This window comes from Lepeophtheirus salmonis, chromosome 3, assembly GCF_016086655.4.
Source record: "Lepeophtheirus salmonis chromosome 3, UVic_Lsal_1.4, whole genome shotgun sequence".
NCBI classification, from domain to species: Eukaryota; Metazoa; Arthropoda; class Copepoda; order Siphonostomatoida; family Caligidae; genus Lepeophtheirus; species Lepeophtheirus salmonis.
The window spans coordinates 44,268,340-44,286,660 of record NC_052133.2 but is presented as its reverse complement, the minus strand read 5'-3'; the positions used below and the strand labels follow the sequence as shown (position 1 = coordinate 44,286,660).

At 30.7% G+C, this 18,321-nt stretch overlaps 1 protein-coding gene and 1 pseudogene across 3 annotated transcripts in view; one reads left to right on the top strand and one right to left on the bottom strand.

Moving 5' to 3' along the window:
* Positions 1-5,296: 5,296 nt before the first annotated feature.
* The window catches only part of AMPdeam (AMP deaminase), a 94,815-nt gene continuing 81,790 nt past the window's right edge, over positions 5,297-18,321 (top strand). For 2 of the 3 annotated variants that reach the window (XM_071887429.1, XM_071887427.1), the window contains exon 1: positions 5,297-5,512. The gene's annotated coding sequence lies outside the window, so the exon portion shown is untranslated. The remainder of the gene's footprint in view (positions 5,513-18,321) is intronic. The other variant, XM_071887426.1, reaches the window with a different exon arrangement.
* On the bottom strand, positions 13,776-14,294 carry LOC139904972 (adenosylhomocysteinase B-like; annotated as a pseudogene).

Below are 18,321 nucleotides of genomic sequence, written 5' to 3'. Positions count from 1 at the left end.
AACTTATATATAACATACCTATATATATAAAGTCATTTAATGAAATATGGTCCTTTTCAAGAGAAAAAGTCCATTCTAAAAATAAATGAATAAATATTTTCTCTAAAAAAAAAATATCATTAGATAAATACACTCAAAACTGGTCCAACAAGCAGCTGTTTTAAGTGTCTCACTGGCATACTCAGTTTTCGAATTTATAATTGTTACAAAATAGGAAATATAGTTTGAGAAGTTAGCTGCACCGAGCGAAAAGGATACTCGAAAATATATTTTGTTATAAAAATGTTGAATTTAATCCTATGGTCTTGGCTATTATTTTATTTTCTTCACTCCTAGCTAGGATTGAAGAATATAAAAAGGATGAAAATAATGAAGGATATCTCAAACGTATAATAATAATTTCTATTCCCACATCTCCTAATTTAAATTTCAGGTAGTTCGTCTCTTTAAAAGAGGTTAGGATCATACTTCAACACCTAAAGTGACTTAGTTAGAAACTACTTCATTTCAACTGTTATAGTATCCAAAAGAGAATGCTAAGAACTGCTCTTAGTACTGACAAATTTTATTTGGCTTAGTTTGGTAGAACTGCAGCCTTTTTTTTTGTCTTTTTAGATCTATTCAACTTTAGTCCTGATGCAATTTTATGGATTAAAGTTGGAATTATATCTTTTATAGTTTAGATTTTTGTGAATATGTATCATTGCACGTCTATACATAAACTAAACCATAATGAATCATAAACAAATATAAAAGCTAAAAAAAAAAAATTATTATCTCAAGCATCTGTTGAATACAATATTATTATCAAATAAATAATATTATCCGTTCTTTTCCAACCTACAAAAATAAGTTTTTTGATTGTGAACAAGTGAAGAACGTCTTTTCAATCTATAATAAAATTGATCAATATCCCTTTAATAGGTAAGAAATTGATCTATTGTAGTAAGTTAGAGTGGCCCCTATTGGGGCGAATATTTTGCTCTCTGCATAAAACTTTTTCTGGTCAAAATCATCAAAGAGAATTCATCGGAGTTGGAATTGGGAATCGGAGAATCAGATGTTTTTTTCTGGAGTCAGGATCTCCATCACGAAAATAATATTTAATTTACGAATCCGATTTCGAAAATTATTTATTTCAGTTATTTAATTATCTATTACTTTTCAAAGTTATGATTAAAAATAGCCTCCACCCCCTCCCCCCAATTTTTTTTGATCAGCTGTGAATTTTGGAAATGTTTCTCCAAAAATTAATTTTTTTGCGAATAACAGGGATTTTGATTTTTTTTTTTTTTTACAAAAAATATTATTTTTTGTGAAAAGGTGTGGATTTTCAAATTTTATTCTTGAAAAAAAAAATCTTTTGGGAATAGCCACTGGTTTTTGAAATTAAAAAAAAAAAAAAAAATAACATTTGTAACTATTATTCATAATATATGTATAAGAATCGGAATTGGTCATTTTTTATTGAATTGCCTGGGAATTGGCATCAGGATTTTTTTTTGAATCATCCCAGTACTAATATTTACGTAAAAATTGGCCATTTTTATGCTTATTGTACCGTCCCAAATATGATGTTATGAGTCAAAAATTGTATTTTTTATATTTTTTAGTAACCGGTGTATGAGTTAAAAATATTGAGCACTTTGTGGTTAATCATTTGAAAGGCTGTAAATGTGCTCAATTATTTGTGACCTTCCTTCTTAGAGTTTCACAATTATCACTAAATACTAGAATTAAAGATCTTTGTACAGGGGGGGGGATCCCTTAAAAAGGGGACAGTCTAATACACATCCTTGTACATATTTCTTATCAATATTCAACACTTTCGTATATTATAAGTAGGTATACATACAAAAGGCCCTGACTTGGAACAGATGATTCAAAACTTACAAAAATAAAATATTTTTACTCTTTTGCACAAGTGTTTCATCCTTGGCCCTTAAGTTGTTTTTTTCAATATACGAAAGAGCATATAGGTAGAGATATACTCCTTTTAATATTGATGGACTTACTTCTAAGAAGAAGTAAAAATAAGAGTCACAGAGGGCGTTTCAAGCATTTTGTAGAGGGAGCAGAATTATCGTCATTTTTAAAACTCGAAACGACATTATGATTAATTGCTTTGGAATGTTAAAAAGTTCCAGATTCTTCTTTCCTGCTGAATATCATGGAAACTATTTACGAAAAGCTATGTGAATTGAAATTCACAGAGGAGGATTCTAAATTCGTCGTAGTTATGACCAGTCCGTAACTATCTATTCCAGGGATTCTCAACCTTTTTTTGTGATGTTACCACTTGTAAAATAAAATGTTTTGAAAAGAATTTTCAAAAATCCTTTCGTATTCACAAAAAAAAAAAAAAATAATAATTTCAAAGATCAATTTCTTTGCTCATAGAATTAAGTTTGATGTTTGGAAAAAAAATTCAAAATCCATTGCTATTCATGGAAGATTAAATTTTAAATATTAAATTTAAAAAAAAGAATTTAATATTAGATTTCTAGTAAAAACAAAAAATCCTTAATTTGGGGAGCGGCCACAGCCCTTTCTGCCCACCCCCTGTAAACACGCCGTCAGCATAAACCCATCTTGAATTCTTCCTTGATGGTGTTGAGGAGTAGAGTTATTAAAAACAAAAAAAAACATGACCTTGCGATATGTAAAAACAACCGAGAAAATTAACGTGGTAACACTGAAAATTCGAAGATTGTTTGAGATAAAAGGAGCTTAGCTGTTATGACGTTTGATTAGATTGTTTGCAAGTAACTGTGAGATGAAGGAAATGAAAACAAATCCCACTTTGACATAAACTGGAGCTACTCCAATATCAATTCTCAGTTCTCCTCCGAGTCCAACAAGGATTTCCACTTATAAATTCCTCACAAATCCTCTTTGCCATTTTTTATCACATGCACTTCATACATAGATGTTCTAAAGAACAATGATAACAGCCTTGGAAAGTAACGAATACTATTGAAGTTGCAACTACAACAAAAAGTTCTTGCACTCGTCTAAGGTTATATATTTTACGACTCTATGGATGAGACTGGCATACAAAGTCATCATCGAAGGATTTGTAGACCTCTAACTCGCCAAACCTTAATTCTATTTTGTCTAGGACTATTTATAAAAAAACAAACAAACATACTAACAGACAATGAAGGCAAGTCCTATCAACGCCATCAAGGAATAATTCAATAACGTAGACAGGCTATGCTTAGAGTTGTATAAAGTATTACCTTAATGTATAATAGATTTTTTTATTGCTGGTATTATGTAGAGTATTTTTTTTTTTTCTAAGCTGTAATCATTATTCTTAAATTCTTCAGGAGAGAACATGTCAATATAAAGTAAGGACGAGAGCGTGTCCTCGTGAATGACTGTTATGTATTTAACATTTCCTTACATGTTTTTATCTTCTTGTATATTCGTCTATGTATTATAAGTCCTATGTTTTACGTATTATAAATAGTCTCGTCTTTTGTAAATATATTAGAGTATAGTTAGAATACACATGATCTTATAAACAGTGTTACATTATTCCTCCACGTGAATTCTTCTCCTCATGTCTCTTGGTTATCCTGGATCTCTCCTATTATAAATAAGCTTGTGTCTCTCCCTCGTCAAGACGCAACAATGACATAGAGTAACAACTAAGGTTTGCATAGGGAGTTATTGGTGTAAGTCCCTGTTCGACTCGGAGTAGAATTAAGGATGAGCATCAGATTAATTCTTATGTACATACGCAGTTGGATTTGTTTTGTTTTTTTGTTCCTGCCTCTCATAGCTGCTCATAACTAATCTAATAAAACGTCATGATAGCTAAGCTGCTCTACTACAAAACATTCTTCAAATGATCAAGTTTTCCACGTTTGTTTGTTTTTTGGCTTCTTTTAATCATACATACAGGCAGGTCATATATAATAAAATACTTGGTAATCCAAATGGGCCCTGCAGTCGATTTCTTGGCTGGATTGAGGTTGTCATTGCCATTAGCGTCAATAACATTTAATAGAAACTGTTGGATCATATTTTCGGAATATTCTTTTTTTTTTGTTTGAAATGAATAAAATCTTTGGAATTGATGTAATTTATGTATGTAAGTCCCTTAACAAATCAAGCTCTTTGAAATAAAGTAAGCTACTATGTTTTTTCTGTCAATTGTTTTCATTTATTTTAATGTATTTATTCTATTTTGGTTTTTATACTATTTTTTATTAATCAAGGACTTGAATTGACAGTATAATATCCACTATTAAAGTAATATTTATTTTTCTATGATAAGATCCAGATCCAAAGGTCGTGGGTATGGTATAAGTAAATTTGTATGATCCGAAAAGATGCAAGACCTGAACCGGCTTCAGATAATTGTACTTTTGCAGACCATAAAAAAATATGCCGAATTTTCCAGATTTAAAAAGCTTAATACACTTTATTTATCGTATGTATATAGTCCTTAGAGTGACATCCACATAAACAGAGACATCCCATGATCATTACAAATGGGGTTATCTAGCTCACAAACACAAAAAAGGTGTCCTGTATAAGTTGGCCCAGACGTCTTACTTTTTCTTTCTATCTCAAAATTGGAGACAACGACAGAGGATAGTTGAAATGCAACTCTCACAAACTTTGAATAATAAGAAAATAAATTAGGAATGATCAAATCATCACAAAATCAAATGATAATTAATGTAATCTAATATTAAGACTTATTATTAGGTAACAAGTAATTAAGTTTCAATAAGGACCATGATTATTTATCAATAAATAATTCAATTGTGCTTTGAATTCACTCTTATCCGAGTTCATCGATGTCCAAGAAGAAAAACGCGGGTATGAATTTGCACTCTACGACTCCTGTGAAAAGTATTCCTGAAATTAATTATACTTCCATGATCTTGGTAGATATAATAAAAAGTTGTAATGCCTTACATAATTAGATATGATCTCCTCGAGCCTCCTCTCTCAGTCAACGGGTACTCCGAGAGAACTCATCCCATCCCCCTCCTTCAAATACTCCATCAGAGCCAAATTCAACACTTTTTCCACACAATGGGACCTTCCATCTACTTTCGTGACCCTTCAAAGTGCTAATTAACGGAATAACTCGGAAAAGTCGAGATCCTTCCCCTTCACTTCGCGTCTTCTCTTCCTCAGCCAATTATATTCTTCCCTACGCTTGACATTAAAAGGTTGCGAGAGTTGCATTTCAACTATCCTCTGTCGCTGTCTCCAATTTCTAAATAGAAAGAGAAAACTTGACGTGTGGGCCAACTTATACAGAATACTCACACACAAATTCATAATGTACTTGTCTTTGCTTCTTTTCCCCAAATCAGTTTTCTTAACATTGATTGGTTTGTACAAATTAGTTTTTATTAAGCTGCAAACAATTATCAAATATTATTGAGTACAAATTCCATAGTTAGAAGAATTGGCTAACCTCTACCTGATTTCTGACCTTTCCTGTTTCTTTTCGGAGAAGATATTGCGAAATCAAATAAAGGTAAGCACTTGTCCAAAGTTCTTATAACAATAATTATGATAATTACTAATAGTTATGTTCTTATATGAACAACACTCGGATATTTATTGTTTTGCAAACAGTATTTAGTACAAATGTAACCTAAATCCGGATCAAATTATATTTAGGTCTGAATTTGTTGGTGAAATTCTCCTTTAATTTGAGACAGATATCTGCCTAATTTTGTTTTTGGATCTGGATCCAAGAGTTTGAGTGTCCTAAATTTACTAGAATTTTTCAGTGTGCTGCCGTTGTTTAGCATGTAACTTTTAGCACAAGCGACAATTGTTCATGCTCAAGTGGGGTTTTGGTTTGGGAGGGGGGGGGGGGCTAAGCGGAAGTACTTGGCACAATTTAAAAAAAATGGTATCGATCAACAAAGTATTTATTCCCAATAGTGGAAAAGGCTGAGTGTACTTGTTGCGATCCGCGTCGGACGAGACGATATTGAGATTGTAAACTTCTTAAACCGGGATAAGTCCTTTGTTTGTAGAGTAAGGATGGAAAAAGGATAGTCTGGACTTGATTAAGAATTAACAGCAAAGCTTGTTTATCACAAAATGAGGTATTACTTCCAGAGGGATCCGGATTCCATTGCAAATTTGTAAATTAAAACAATAAAAAACAATTGATGATTAGCCATCTAAATCGATAAGGCCCATTGCCACGGACCTAAATTGTTCTAAAACGCGGATCAGGTATGATTTCCGATACAATTCCTACAAGATGCAAAGACCTCAACTACTGAAAAAAAAGACAAACGTTGACCTGGTTGTCAGATTTTTTTTTTTCACTTTGTATTTGACCTTCATGCTCAACAAGCCTAAGCCTTATGGACTTATTTTCGTGTGGACCAGTTGAAAAATATACCAACAGATCCTCCTTCAACACAAAATCCGAGCTGATGTCCAGGATCCTGGAGTTCTTCCGGAATCTGCCAAATCAGACTGTCATCAAGGCCTGTCCCGTTTTTGAGGTCGAGTCGAGGCATTTATTGACGCCTAAGGTGATTGTTATTTAATAATAAAAAAATTTACAATTCAGCTTTTATTTAGAATTGGTTTTTATTCAAATCAGATGATTAGGGGGATTTTGAATCTATTTAAAGACATAATCATATTTGTTGTTAAATAAAGGTTGCACCCTGTATGTTTAAACGTCCGAACCATCCCGGATCCCAGGAAATGTAGATTTTTCCCATATTGTCCAATCTTTATCCGTACCCTGTACGTATATGACGTCACATGTGGAGAAAGGAGCAAAAAAAGGAACGCGCTAACCTATTGTATACTTCAATAATATATTGTACCGACTTCTGACTGTTACTACTTTGTGGGACCTACTTACTTAGGTTTAATAATAGTAAGGAACAGAAGAAGTCAATTAAACCCAGTTATCACGTAGTATGTACTAGTAGTAAGTAGCTGGAATACAAAAGCACACGCATAATAAACATCTAACCTAATAGTAATACTAGGTTCTCGTCGCTACGTGAAGAAAAAGAAAATCTATTTCTCCCTTTTTTTTCTTTCTCTCTCTCTCTCTCTCTTTTAACACCTTAAGCCTGCTTTAAATATACTGTATGAACATAGTTAATATTATGACTCATGATTGAATTTTACACTCATAGTCTTATTAATATACTATTATTATTGCCTTCTGACGATTTTGTATTAAGATTTCATTTTTTAGTAGTGTTGTATCGACTCGAAGAATGATGGACTCCTATGAAGAAATGATCTACTTTCAAATTTAAAAAATCCCGAGTCTGCTACTTATTTTAGGCTTTTTTTTTTTTGCAGGATTACATTTTATACATAAATATTCACAAAAAATTAAATTTGTAGAAAAAAATTACATAAATTAAATTTTAAATATTTTTTTTTTTTTTTAAATTATAAAAATTGAATGTTAAATATTAAATTTTTGTGAAAAAAATTTCAAAAATGAAAATTCAAATATTGATTTTTTTGAAAAAAAATTCAAAAATCCAGATCCTTTAATAAAAAATTAAATTATTTAGAAAAAATTCAAAAATCTATAGATATTTACAAAAAAAAAATTGTTTGCGAAAAAAAAATCACATATTACATTCCTTGGTTTGCGTCCTAATTTGCCAAAATAAGAAAAAAAATTTAAAATAAAAAGTATTTTTTTTTTTTTGAGAGGGGAGGGGGGTTATTTATATTTCTTTATATCACGCAACCTTTTCTACACTGGAAAAAGTCCCAAAATCAGTTTGTAGTTTGGGAATTATGGGTCAATTTTTACCAATTATGGAATCAACGTTCAGAACACAGATTACAAGTTGGGGAACAGAAACAAATACAGTGTAATTTTTGTATATGTGAACTAGATAACGCCATTTTTAATAGTAGAAAATCCCAAGTTTACTTCACATTTCTACTTTATTCGACTTTATTTCAATTTTCAATTATTTTTTTCAATTTATCCACTCCAGTCGATCCTTAATTATGTGATTTGACTCGGCTCTACTCGACACATCACTATTATTCTATTATTGCCTTATGACGATTTTATATTAAGATTTCGTTTCTTTCATTATTTTTCTAGATCAAAATATGACGTTTTTAAATCACCACACTTGTTATTATATGAATATATACTAGGATAATCATCAAACAGGATGTTTTTGAGTCATTCCAAGTACTTTTTTATTGTTTTTATTATTCATAAATGCTTTTTGTTAAGACTTTTATGACTTTATTTTTTTCATATTTTAAACATAATATGTATTTATATACATAAATGAATGGGTTACGGCGTTACCTCACTACCACATAAATGTGCACTGTACTTTGTTGTCAGCTGTCGAAGATTCTACTTCTCTTCCCAGGTTATCAATATTCTGAACATGGATTGGTTGAATCAGAATTATCTTTTGTTAGGGCCAGTGAACATGATTGAATAATCATTCCATAGTTAAGCAGAATTGACTAACTAAAACCGACTGATATTTTGGCTTTTTTTTTGGTTTTTTTTGGTTCCATTTCGTATGAAAGGTTGTGAGATACAATAAAGGTCACTCGTGTAGATATAATATATACGGATTTTCCACACGATTATACGCAATGTATGCAGTCTACTAGTTTTTGTTAATACTTTTGCAAATCTACCATGAATTGCAATGTTTATTAAGCGTCATGCGTTGAAGCTTTATTCAAAGAAGTATTTGCTGTTGTCATCAGGTTTAAAATTTACACAAGTAAACAAAATTGTGCAAATGTACTCATGGCATATTTTGTACATGGTATCGGAAAAATAGAACTAGATATAAACCAATTGGCGATACGAAGAACACGTCATCAATATTTGCCCAAATATCGTTGACAATGTGAATAAAAAGTGTAAAAAATTGTTGTATTACAAACCTTTCTTTCAAAAGTTTGCCATAAAAATGCACAAATTAAAAATATGTAGAAATGAAAACTGCTTCGTTAATTATATAATTTTTTAGTCCTCAACCTGTAGATATAGATAAATAAGGACTCAGACAACACTATAACTGATCATGCTAAAAATTTTAGAACTGAAGACCACTATATTTCCAAAAAAAATAAAAGTTGATAAAGAACCACTCTAATATACAAATGTAGTGTATTTGGACCCAGTTTTTTTTCTTTTTTGTGCATATTAATCAGGTGAAAATGAAATTACTTTAAAAGCTTTCTTATGTATCAGCCCACTCCCGTCTTATCGTCATCTTTTTTTTCCTTTTTAAGTATTAGGTGGCTCTTTTTTTTTTCCTTCCTTTTCTTCTCTCTATTTTTTTTTTTTTCAAGATAAATGTCTTGGAACCACCTCCCACGAATCACCATGCTTTCTCTTTTCTCACCCATCTCCTCCTATTATTTGTCGACCGTTCCACACCTCCCCTCGGCTTTTTACTTCTTTCTTATCTCTACGGAGCTGAGGTTACGACATTTTCTTATCAAACACTTTTCTTACAAAGATAAACTTACATATCTACTTAGATAAGGAATAGGGATCATTTATAAATAAACAAACCAGTGTTATTCAATTAGGATAATGAAAGATTTGATATCCTAGACAGACGACACGTTAATAGAACAGTTCTTTGAAGTTTTTTTGTATTATATTCGTATAAAAAGAAGTTTCTGTTCGAATGTAGTAAAAAAAAAATCTAAAGTTAATTCAAGCTACGTTCCGTAATAGGAGAGCCGTTATGCCCAGATATTATCATTTTATGCAAATTTAAGTACTTAATAGAATGTATACAAAGGCAAAATGTAAATTATTTTATGTGATAATAATAGCTGGAAAATCAAAGTCTTTAAAATTTCAGATATCCAGATCTGAAACTAAAATTAGAGGATACTTGTCTTGGATTTTATGAGCATTTTACCCAAAGTTTTGAAATAATAAAATATGTTCCTGAGAAATGTTACATTGTTATAGATAACGGATTCCGAAACAGTGAATACCCCAATGGAATTACTATCAAAATATAATTATTAAAATTATTGTTATACTATCAAAAGGCACCTTGTTACTTTTATTTTCTCCCTCCAGAAAGAAAAAGAAAAAAGAACCCAGAATATAATAGAAATTAACCAATTCTTCCAACTATGGAATTATTCAATAATATTTGTTAATTGCTCACAACTTCATAATAACTAATTCGAATACGGCCAATCAATATTAAGAGCACTGATTATAGGAACAGAAGAAGACACATTGAAAGCTTAGAACAGCTTAGTTGTAATTGTGTTTTAATTAAATCAGCTGCAAGCAGCTGCGAGAGTAAAGAAATAAACACAAATCCCACCCTATATATAGCTAGGGGATATAGACGGGAATTAGACGAATTTCGATACTCTACCCGGAGTACAACAAGGAATTATTCTTTTAACTCCCTAGCAAACATTTATTGTTACTCTTGTCTTTTATGAGCAGACGTAATATTTATAACTTCAAACTCAGATTTCCCCATCAAGAATTTATGTTAATGATAATCATGTTCGGGTTTCAACTACAAAAAGTCGATCCTGCTTTCAAGGACATATTTTATACAACTCTACTGATAACTTATCACAATATCATTTGTATATATATATATCTGACAAAATATTATTCTTATCTTGATCTCCCAAAGTTTTTCTCCCGATTAACATCATTTTAAACACTCTGCTATTTTGTAGAACGTCTTAAGAGTCTTGTTTGATCCTTTTTTTTTTTTTTTTTTTTTTTGGTCTTTTGAAATGAGAAAAAAAAGCAGACAGTGAAATAGATTTTACTATATACATACATAGTTCAAATCATATTTAGATCAACATATGAGAACAAAATTTGTTACATTTCTCAAAAGATATTAAGTTATAAATGAGGAATTAAAGTAAAAATGACAGTATGTAATTAGATTTGAGGTCGCTTCAATTACTTAGGCCTATTTAATTACCTAGAAAGGTGTAAAGTATAAAATGTTTCTATACATTTCAAAATAGGAAAAATATAATGTTTTATATATATATATGAAGTTATTCATTTTGCCTCTTTACTTGTATATTCAAGTGTTTTAAATATTTTAAATAATAGGTTGTGATATCTAAAGTACAATTGAGTAGTTGACACTTTTTTTGTATTCATTTTTTTGCTGTTTGTCCCTCTCTCCCTGTTCCAGTACGACTATCACAACTAGCATTTTGAAATACGCAAAGAACACAATGTATTTTCCTGGGAGCTGTTTTGATGAGTTGACTCTTGTATGATTAAAAGCAACGTATAAAGAACTTTAAACGCTTACAACTTTGATTTCTATATTAATAAGTTTTAATCAAGGGTTTTTGTTTCATGCTCAGCCATTGAATATTATATTAATAAAATTATCAATTCAATTTATATCATATCTAAATAATAACACTTGTCAATCAAATTGATGATTTGTTGAAGTCAAATAATAAATTGTTTAGTTCTAAATATCCCTAATATCAATAGAACAATTACTCATCAGTTGAATCATGAAGACTTACATTTAGAATCGTTGTTTTTTTTCGTTCTTATGACAAAGATGTGAGTAACACTGTTTAAAAACCTTCAATTAAATATTTTAGAAATCTCAAAAAAAAATTGTATCCGGTTTTAAGTTTTTTTTAAATATGGGAATTTGTCTCCCATACGGAGTGGGGACCCAAAACTTGCAGTAGACAGAATAGGTTACGAGCAACGTTCTTTTCATGGAATCAAGAAAACACAACTCAAAACCAATTTTTCATATGTTGAAATACTCTATTTCAGCGACGTCTGCAGGATTATATAAATATGTATATTATTTTTTTTTGGGAGGGGCTTGGTTTTTGGAATATTTTTGAAAAAAAATCAAAAAAATTTGAAAATTTGAAAAATAATTTTTTGGGAAAAAATTCCAAAAATCCACAGCTGTTCTTTAAAAATTAATTTTTTTTACAACGAATTCCAAAAGTTAAATTTTAATTATAAAATTTTTTGGACTAAAAATCAAAAATCCATAGCTATTTACAGAAAATTTATGGAAAAAAAAAATTGAAAAATTAAATTAAAAAAAACGAAAACTCCTTAATTTGGGGGAGGGGCGGGGGGATACAGCTCAAATTAGCAATTAACAAATTAAATATTAAATTTTTGCAAAAAGATACAAAAATGAACAGTTATGTATTCACAAAAAATAAATGTTTTTGGAAAAAAAAATTTAAAATCCTTTTTTTTATAATTAGGACAAACAAAAAAAACAAAAACATTCTAACTGAATATAACACAATCCTTACACATAACTGATATGGGTTAAAGACAAAACAATGATAAGAAAACGATAATAAAAATATCAGCTTTTTTAAATTTTTTTTTCTTCGATATAAATACGTCCAAATTAATGACCATTGCCAGAAAAATTATCAATAGCTATTCTTAAAAAGTAAGCTTTCTTGGAAAAAAAACAAAATTTAAATAAATAAAAAAAAATATTTCGAAAAAAAATTTCAAATATTACATTTTTGGAGAAAAACATAAAAAATATATAGTTTTTCCCCGACAATTAAATTTAAAAAATAATTTAATTAAAAGTCCATAACCAATAACAAAAAATTAAATTTTTTGGAATAAATATTTATAAGGCCAGAAATAAATCACAAAAAAATGAAATTTTTTGAAAAATAGTTTTTTAAATTAAATTTCAACTATAAAATATTCCGGATAAAATTTCAGAAATCCATAGTTATTATTATTTTTTTAATTTGAAGAATTAAATTTTCTAGAATGAAATCACAAATTCCTTAATTTGGGAGGGTAGGCTACATCCTCTCCTGCCCTCACCCTCAGGATGCCCCTGTATTTAAGATGTCTTATTTTTTTTTTTTCAAAGTTTATTTACTTTAGGACCCAAAAAGCAGACAGTTGTCATATTTAAACGTTGTTTTCAGGTTTAACGTGGTAAAATCAATATATAAAAACCGCCAGCTGAATCTAAATTCAAACATTTGTTGACTTCTGTAATTAAAAGTTGATAGGAAAAAATATAGAGAAGGCTCTAAAAAAAAGATTTTTTCTTCCTTAATTTTCTCTTTCCCTTTTGACAAACGAGGTTACGAGTGGATGAAAAGGCTCGATGTGAGTCTTGATGGATGAAAAGTGTTTATATTTTTTATGGAAAATGTTTTTTGTTTGTATATATATTTTTTCCTTGTGGAGTCGTGCTTTTAATCATAATTACATTTATATTAGAAAGCTTTTCTACAAAAACATAAACATTCGTACAGTATCTTGATTTAATAAATCTCCTTGCTAATATTTTTTGTACGTACAAAAACAACAATCCCCCCCCCCCCAACTTTACTTACATGTTTGCAAAAAAATCATTTGCATTTTAAGAATGTTTTACTTAATTACAAAGTACTTTTAGCTAATTGCTATTTAACTCTAGGTGTTCAGTATACATTATAGAAACATGGTAGGGAAGTTACGAATACCCTCTTCAAATATGTATGTTTAAATGAATATCCTCCAAGATCAGAGATCCATGAAATAGTCTCATTAAAGAATAAGTGTACTTTTTTTTTCATGTTCATTTGAGAAATGTGTCATTTCTTCCAATATAAAGATAGGATGCATCTACATTTTCTCGGATCCAGTTCTTTTCGGATCTTTTGGCCAACTATCGAATACAGATCCGAACCCCAAATTAGTCTTATTCCTGTCTCTAATTTTAAAAACATTTTACCAGAAGTTTGTTCCCTTAATATCTGTAATGGTCTGGCTTAAAGTGTCTCATTCAAGATTGAGACCCAAGTAGGAAGCTTGATCCTATAAAAATTTGGTCAATTTCATTGTCAAAGCATCTGAAAGGGCTTCGTGCGACTACTTTATCGAACTTATTTTCCAAAATATCAAATCCAACTTAGTATTTACCAGCGTTGGTCCAAAGATCAATTCGAGCCAAAACTTGATTTGAGTAGAAGAAGGACATACCGAAAGAAGGATGTCCCATGGCACAGCCCAATTGGAGGAGAAAGCATTCAGCCAATAGGATGATGTGGTTACCATTTTCCATCGTGAATCCGTCTACTTGAGGGTTAAAGTTCACTTTTTGAGCAAAGTTTGTTTTTAACCACTTAATATCGATCTCACAGTCAAAATGTGCAATGTTACAAATGATGGCATCATTCTTCATTTCGGAGAAATGTTCTCCGGTGATAATGTCCTTGAAACCAGTTGTTTTAACGAAAATGTTACAACTAACAAAGGCATCCACCATTATTATTATCTTCTTATCCTTCCCAGGCAGCTAAAAGAGCTTTGATTTGAATCGAAAAAAATAATATCCGGATTAAGGTTACATTTTTACTGATTACTGATACTAAACAATATATAACCCAATGTTATTTTTATTCTTAAATAACAATTGTTTATAATTAGAATCATTGTTAAAATAAAATGAAATAATCACAGGATAAAACTGTTGTTGTAGATCTAGCTCCAAGCACTAATCAAGATAAATTCAAATACTACAGATGATATAGGTAATACTATTTTTTTAAATAGGATGAACTATTAAGTAACACCATAATCTGCTTACGATTCGTAAAAGTTTGAGTACCCCAAGCCTGTTCGGATCTCCAATATTACAAATTTACTTTCACCCTATTCGAGCACTTAGGATCTGGATCTAAGAACCACCCATCTTTATTAAGCAATACTTTAGCCTTATTAAGATCCGTAAAAGCTCGAAAATACGAAGCCATTTCAAATCTCCAGATCTTTTCGGATAATACAAGTTTGCTTATACTATACTATGATTTTTCGGATTCGGTTCCAAGGCATGTGTATCTCTACTCTAAGATATGAGTAAATCTTGGAAATGAAATGTTTTTATGGAGATGGGCGTTGTTCCACTCTATATCTATATACATTTTTTTTAACACTCACATGAAGGAGTGAGGGGTGTAGACTCTGAGTTCTGGAATGGGGAAATTGCGTAGCAATTTCATAGATAGAAGCTTTTACCCATGTTGATATTTTTTTAATATATACATATTTATTAGATTTGATGTTAGTTATAGTAATGGAAAAATTATGTTGGCAGCTTTGATGTACGGCACATCACTTGACAGAAATAAGGGGTGGTCCATTGAAATCTGAACACTTACTAATTCAATCATTAATAAAGGTTGAGCGATAAAAACTAAATTAATGTTTCGATAAATTAAAGTATAAACAACTACTTACAAAACAAACTGCAGCCCTCTATCTTAGGTAACAAGTCCAGAAAATGACACTTGAATGTGATTAACGAATTTCCATTCGCACGGTCCAAGCAGTTGGGGGTCTCCAGGACCACTGCCTACGCCGTAAGCAAGTCCAAAATGTTGGGAGGAAGAAGGACTCTGTCAAAAAGGCAAACTGGATAATTAGGAGTCAAAGAAAACAGTCCTGGCGGTCAATCCCTTCTTGTCCATGAGGGCCTCTGCAAGAATCTCGGGATTTCAAACCAGAATGTCAAGAGTGCTATTAAAAAAAAGTGGGTTGAAAGAGCCTTTATGGTTGGAAAGGCAACTATTGACACCAGCAATGGTAGGGACCCATCTTCTCCGTTGTAAAACTCTTCTGAATGATAATTTGGAATTCTTTTTGACACTTTTGGCCCACCTACAGCCCTAATGCCTAAACCCCTCGACTACACTTTTTCAGTGCATGTCGAGAGAAGCCTTGCAGTTTTTGTCATTTAAAAAATGAGTCCCTCAAAGTCACTGTTAGCCAACACAAGGACACCATGAAAGAGGACTACATCCACAGCGGATGCCAGGCCTCCCGTCGCCTGTAAACCATCATTACCACTAAGGGCAGCTACATTAATGACAAAGAGAGCTCAGACACACATCTATTTTTAGTATTTTAAAAAAAATTCTATTGTTAATTAATAAATTATGTCTCGTTGAAGTTTAAAATTCAAAGTGCTCAGATTTTAATGGACCACTCGGTAACTTTAAAAACCATAGTGCTACTTAAACCTGTAAAATACAGTAATGAAATGCGCATATTAGCTTATGGATATCATGGTCGTAGATAAATATTTTTCCCTTGCAAGATGTCGCTTTTGTCAGATACTACGTTTTGACATTATTCCTGATACCGTATCCAACTTTTCTTTCATTTGTAGAGTTTTACTTTGTGTATTCAGTTAAAAAGGTGGATTAATAGAGGCTGCTTAATTCGTGGTAGAGTCAATTCAAAGCTTCTAGCTGACAATTTTATTTTTTATCATTCACATCTTGAGTTGTTCAAAAAAAAAAAAGGAAAGAAAAAAAGAGTGGACGTTCCATATTATTTTGCAAAGGTAATAAAAAAAAAAAATAACGCAAACAGATTCCTCTTTATATCTGTTCAAGTAAATATTAACCACCAATTGGATGAAAAGAAAAGAAAAAAAAATATGAAACACACTTGAAAATATCATATTTAATGTTGTTTGTTACAACATATAATTTAAACACTTCTCAAACAAAATAGATTATATTAAGCTAAGACTGTATGTAAAGATGTCAGAACGAAATATAGCAAATACAAAATTTACAAAGGATTATATTTATGGGATTGTCTCACTTTTCCAATTGGTAATAAAGACATTTCATTCGTTGAAACTCTGCAATAGTTATAGGAAGAAAATTTAAATTATCAAAAATAATTCTCTTTCTGGATAGGTATAGAGATAGAACAGGTCGTGGACTCTGATCTGAAGTACCTGTATAAATATGCTCCGAAAAGATATTCTGGGGATTTTTCGGATCTTAAAAAGCTTATAGTATTGTTGAATACGAGGGTGGTTTGTAAAGGCTCTGACAAAACAAATATACAATAGTTGTTTTTTTCTCCAGCATAGTCTCCTTACAACTCGTATCACTTCTCCCAGCAATGGCATTAAATAATTACAAAATAATTGTTCACGGGACACTTTTTTTTTTTTTTTTTTGAATCAATTCCAACTCCGGGTTGAATAGTCTTCTATTTTTTAATCTATTTAATGGCTATACTTTCAAAAACAAATATTTAATGGCAGCCCGATACTCAATTTCGTCAATTTTCACAGAAACACACAAACCTCCATGTCCAAAATGGCTGAAACTTTGATGAATAACTTTCTCCAGATGATCGATATATGTGATTCGCTTTTATTTACAAGTGCTGTCATTTTAAGTTGAGGTCGGAAACTTTTCAGACCACCCTTGTACAATATACATATATTGGTTGTTAGCGGTCGATGTTGATTCTTCCTTTCCCTTAATCAGTGTTTTTAATATTGACTGGTTGGATTCTAATTAGTTCTTATTCAGCTGTGAACAATTATCAACTATTACAGAATAATAATTCCATATTTGGTAGAATTGGCCAACTACCAACTGATTTTGGGGGGTTTTCTGTTTATTTTTGGAGGAGTAACGATATGTCCAATATTATTATAACAATCATTCTAATAAAAGCTAATAGTGGGCTATTCATTTTTTTTCGAAATCAGTAAAAATGTAACCAGTAGCATCTTTGAATGATCTCAGACTAGTCAATAACTTGATCAGCTATAAAAAGATCGACCAAACTTGTGCATTCTTGACACATTTGTGGTACCTAACTGAAGAACTAGTAGAATCAAAGCTGTTTTGTGATCAAGTTGGAAAGGACACCAAAACAAAGATGCTTTCAAAATATCTGTCTTTAGAACAAACACGATATTCCTTCAATATTCATAGATATATTTTATTTAAATACATATTGTTAAAGTAAAGGACAAAGAAAGTGCGTCATAATTCTTTAGAAATTGCAATTATGTTAGAAGTAAACGTTACTCAAATTTGCTAAAATTTTGTATTTGTGTTCTATTTACCAAGCCGCAGTATCAAAATGAGGTTTTGCTGATTCTGATAATGTTGGGGGAACTGCATCACTCAAATGTAGATATTTAATTTGTTTACTTTTTTTAGAAAAAAATATTTTTTAAAATGTCCTTTTTTAAAAAAAAGCTATATACTATTTCCATATCTATGGTCTTTTTAAATTAATTATTTATTAATATATATAGAAATGGGGCTCCATCAAGAGGAAAATAATGGGGAAATAGCACTCTCCCTCTCTTCAAATTTACCATGCTCTTGATATTATCCCGTAACCTTTACATCAAAAATATTAGATACTTATATAAGTTGGTAGTTAGCAAACTCCTTCCATCTGTGGAATTGTTATTAATAATTATTTATTTGATTGTATAAAATTGTTCACAGCTTACCAATAGCTAA